We start from the raw sequence: 5,029 nt of genomic DNA on the forward strand, positions 1-5,029 counted from the left end.
CATAAACTCCCACTGCACCTTCATCCACAAGCAAAGCCAGAGTAACATGTCACAGCAAGGGGATGTGGCAGTAACACCTGGGCCAACACCTCCTTGTCCCTGCCCTGCAAAAACAGGTACATAAATCTGACAGCTTTGCAATGGGTTGTAATGTTTTATGAGCCCAAGGGTGCAGCTGGAAAAGTGGGAGAGGTACTGCAGGCCGGGTATGGCACATGGGACAGCTGGGGGAATGCTCCCCATAGGTGAAGCCAGGCAGGTACAGAGCTTTCCTTGCCTGCACGTTTCTTCAACATTGGAGGTAGTTGCTCATGCCCAACCTGCAGGAAAAACCCTATGTGCAGGTCCCTGGGCAGGTCCTGGTGTCCCCAAACCCACTGGGCCACAACAGCCTCTACCCCAGCTCCCTGAGCTCTAAAAGGGCCACATCCACCCTGTCACCCCATGACATTTGGGGTCCTGTGACATGGGGTCCCTACGGTACAGGGTGTCCTCATCCCTGCCACTTTACAAGGGCCCCCAAAACCTGTCATGTGAGTAAGCCCCAATTCCTAATATAAAGGAGTCTGCACTGTAATGGTGGCATTTGTTGCTCTATTACATATTCCCTGTCATACAGAAGGTGCCTGTTGCAGAAGGTATCCTCATCCTATTATACAGCACTCCCCATTTTATAGGTGTTCTCATGTCCTTCAGTACAAGAAGGACATCAAGGCCCTAGATTATGTCCAGAGCAGGGCTACGAGGCTGGTGAAGGGCCTGGGACACAAGTCCTGTGAGGAGCGGCTGAGGGCACTGGGGGGATTTGGGCTGGGGAAGGGGAGGCTCAGGGCAGAGCTCATTGCTCTCTGAAGCTCCCTGAGAGGTGTGGGGAGCTGGGGGTCGTCTTTTCTCGCAGGTAACCAGGGACAGGAGCAGAGGGAACGGCCTGGAGTTGTGCCAGGGGAGGTTGAGGTGGGCAATGAGGAGCCATTTCTGCTCAGACAGAGCGGGCAGGCGTTGGGACGGGTTGCCCAGGGAGGTGGGGGAGTCCCCGTCCCTGGGGGGGCTCCAGGAGAGGTTGGGGCTGGTGCTTGGGGACACGGCTCAGTGGGGACAGTGGGGGGGGGTTGCTTGGAGCAGGTGACCCTGGGGGGCTTCTCCAGCCCTAATGACTGTGTGATTCTGTGACTCTAGGGGTTCTACTATGCATATCCCCCACTGCACAGAGGTCCCCATAAAGGACCCCCAGCTACAGAGGGACCCCATCACAGGCTGTCCCCATGCACCCAGGTCCCCTCACAGACCCCATGCACATGGCGCCCCCAGCCCCACACGGGGAGGGCCCCGCCCCCCTCCTCACGCAGCCCCCCCGCGGGGTCGCCATGGCAACGCCACCGCCACCACCGCGCCTGCGCCCTCCCCGCCTCACACGTCATCACTCCGGGCTGTGCTGCGTTGCTGGGGGGGGGGAGCGGGCGGGACCATTGTGGGAGAGACGGGGGGGTGAGGGAGGGACCATTGCGGGAGATGGGGGGGGAGGAGCTGTGGGAGGAGGGAGGGCGATGGAGGCGCTGGAAGAGGAATCTCCACAGCGGGGCGCACCCGGAGCTGGCACGGGGAGGCTGTGCCAGGGCCAGGACAGGGTGTCTGTGCTCCTGGCATGGAGTCACTGAGTCCTTAGGGTTGGAGAAGCCCCCCAGGGTCACCTGCTCCAGCCACCCCCCCCCACTGTCCCCACCGAGCCGTGTCCCCAAGCACCAGCCCCAACCTCTCCTGGAGCCCCCCCAGGGACGGGGACTCCCCCACCTCCCTGGGCAACCCGTCCCAACGCCTGCCCGCTCTGTCTGAGCAGAAATGGCTCCTCATTGCCCACCTCAACCTCCCCTGGCACAGCTCCAGGCCGTTCCCTCTGGTTCCAGAGCCATGAGCTCTGCCCTGAGCCTCCCCTTCCCCAGCCCAAACCCCCCCAGTGCCCTCAGTCACCCCTCACAGGACGCTGGCCTCCCCCTGGCCTCCCATGGGCCCACAGTGAAGTCTTTCCTCTGTTCCCTCCATCCTCTGCAGCCCTGTGGTGCAAATCCTCATCCCCAAACGCTGCCGGGCCCCAAGGAGACCTTGGAGAGGGAGGACAAGTCTCCTGGGAGCCGTGGTCACCACCACCCAGCCCCACAGTGCCAACACACCCGTGGCCCACGCCATGCCAGGCGATGGTGTCGGACACGGTGCCTGTGTTTGAAGGCCTTGGGGAGCATCGTGGGTGCTGCAGGTGCACCAGGGCTCCCCGTGGTGCGGGTTCAGAAAAGAAGCCCCATGGTGGAGGTGGTTTGGAGGCTGTGGGGAAGGAGTTGGGGTAATTTGCTTTTCTTCAGCACCCAGATCCGGCCGGCTGTCTGCCTCCTGCTGCAGGGGGAGATACCTGAAAACCCCAGCTGGGATGTGACTGACTTTGCTTTTGTTTTCCGTGCCGGACTCAGGTGTAGGCAGTGGCACATTTCGCAGCCAGCCTGCCTGGTGAATATTTTCTTTCTCTGCTGCCTCTGGGGAAGAGGATTTTGGTCTGCAGACATGCAGACTGTTCTCACCCGGAGGCAAGTGCAGCCACGGCAGCTCCACCAGCACGCCTCCTTCACAGAATCACAGAGCCATGAAGGTTGGAAAAGCCCTCCCAGATCATCTGGTCCCACCATCGCCCTACAACCACCATCACCCAGCCCTCCGACCACTGCAGCCCCACCAGCTCTGTGCCAGGGGCACCCATTTGGGCTCTTCACAGCCCTTGGGACCGGACACTCAAGTGTCTGGGAGACCCCAAGCCTCCAGCATCAGCTTCAGCTGTTTGCAGCGATGTGACTCCCAGGAAGGGGAATGGAAAGTGTCTCGTGAAGGGGGAGTGAGTTCCTTCACAGCTGAAATTCCTCCTGGTCAGTTGGATCCAGGTGAACCCGCTCCACACTGCCCTGCTCCTCGGGATCGCTAGTTTTGGGAGAAACAGGGTGACCCAGGAGGAGATGAGCCAGGCCTCCCCACAGCTTAGTTTTTGCCCCCAGTTTTTCTGCATGTGGCGTTGAGGCCCTTCCTTTGCCCTCACCCAGAGCGAGATCCACTTCAATCCCACCTCCCTGTGCTTTGGCTTTTTGAGGCAAAAAAGGAGCGAATTGGGGGCACGGTTGCTACCGCACAGACAAACTGGATCCCCTTTCCCCTCCCTCCTTGCTCTCTACAGGGGATGTGGAGGCTGAGGGGACCCCAGGGGACGAGCTGGATTCCCCTTCCCCTCCCTCCTTGCTCTCTACAGGGGATATAGAGGCTGGGGGACCCCAGGGGACAAGCTGGGGACAATTTGGGGACCGACCCCCCCCCCTCGGTGCTGTGCTGCCTGCTGCCGCCCGAGGGCAGCAACGCCTCAGCTTTCCTCCGAGCCCGGTGCCGGCTGCTGCAGGGGAGATGCCCGGGTTTGTGCAAGGATCGGTGGAAATGAGGCCATAAAGCCTGCCCTAAACCCTCCTGCCAGCCCAGTGTGAGCCCCAGGAGCCTTTTTGGAGGGTGTATTTTCTGCGGGATGGGCACCAGGGGCTGTGCCCCAGCGGCATCCCGCCCGTCACTGCAGAGCCCGGGCTGGTAGCTCGCCCTCACCCAGCTCGGGGACCCTAATTAAGGATTTAGGATGCTGCTCTCCCAGCCTGTCACGGTTCCTGGATGCAGTCCCGTGGTGTGGGGGCACCCCGTAACCGCAGACACCCCCCTCTGTGTCCCTGCACGCCTGCCCAACCCAGACTTTCCCTGGATTCATTCTGCCCACAAATGCTTTTCACCATCCTCTTTATTCCCCAGAAGGGTTTTTTTGTCCCCACCCTCTTTAGCTCCCCAGAAACGTTGCCCAGGCAGAAGTCACCACTTTGAGCCTGCCGGGGGCTCAAATGGGATGCGGGGAGGCTCTGGGGGCCCCAGGAGCCTTGCATCCCCCAGGGATCTGGGGGTCCCCGCTTACCCATCAGATGGGGACAGCTGCAGAGCCCTGCAGCAGCCCCAGCCCCAGCCCCAAGCCTCAGCCAGGTCTCAGGGGTGTCACAGGTGGAAGGGATCTGCAGATGGAAGGGATGTGGGTCACAGCCCAGTATTGCAAATGGGGACAATGCTCGGGGAAAGAATGAGGGGCAAAAATAAACCTCAACCATCGCCACCCTGGGGGTCTTTGGGGAGGTCTGTATGTATTTTTCCCCCCTTCCCCAGCCTAACCAGCTCAATCCATCCCAGGAAAGGACAAACCCTGGTGGCTTTATCTCCTCAAAAGCAAGAGATCGTGTCGGGAAAGGGCGAGAGGAGCTCAGGTGTGGGGGGCAGAGCCCTGCCAAGGCGCCCTCCAGGGTGCCACCGACCGCACGTGTTCCCCCCTCGCCCCTGCACCTCCTGCCGCTGCCTCACGCAGGGGAAACCCCAGCACCCCTGGAAAAGCCGAGGAAGCTCAGGGTGCTGCCGGGGGTGGGAGGGAAAGAGCAAGCGAGGGGGAAGCCCGCGGGGCTGGAACATCTGCGTGGCCGCCTTCCGCCCCGGCGTCACCCGTGTGTCAGCGAGGAACAAAACAAGCCCGGAGCGGGGAGCTGCCGTCAGCCCGCAGCTCATGAATGGGCCTAAGAATAGATTTCCTGTTTACCCAGCGACAAATCGCTTCTGGGGCAGAGGGCACCTGCTTGCTATTTTTTGCCAAGCCCCTGCCCAGCTTGCTCCCCGGCCCGCTGGCCTCTGGCCAGCCCCGAGCTGCCCCCTGCGCTGCTGCAGCATCCACGTGAGGCAGGGGAAAGGGCCCAAAGAGGCTGCTGAGGGCTGGAGGAGCAGGGCAGAGTCACGGGCACAGCCGTGCCACCAGCATCACGCCGTCCCCGAGCATGGCTGCAGGGTGAAGCAGTGCCAAGGGCACAAAACCCATGGGCCATGAGCGCCAGGGAGGCACGGAGCCAGCTCCTGCCCCCGGCACCGAGCGTCCCCCTGGTGCTGGGGGGCCAAGCAGGGCAGGATGAAGCCCCCAGGATGTCAGCAAGGAGGATTTCCA

Source organism: Netta rufina (assembly GCF_964035555.1).
Source record: "Netta rufina genome assembly, chromosome: 26".
Taxonomy (NCBI): domain Eukaryota; kingdom Metazoa; phylum Chordata; class Aves; order Anseriformes; family Anatidae; genus Netta; species Netta rufina.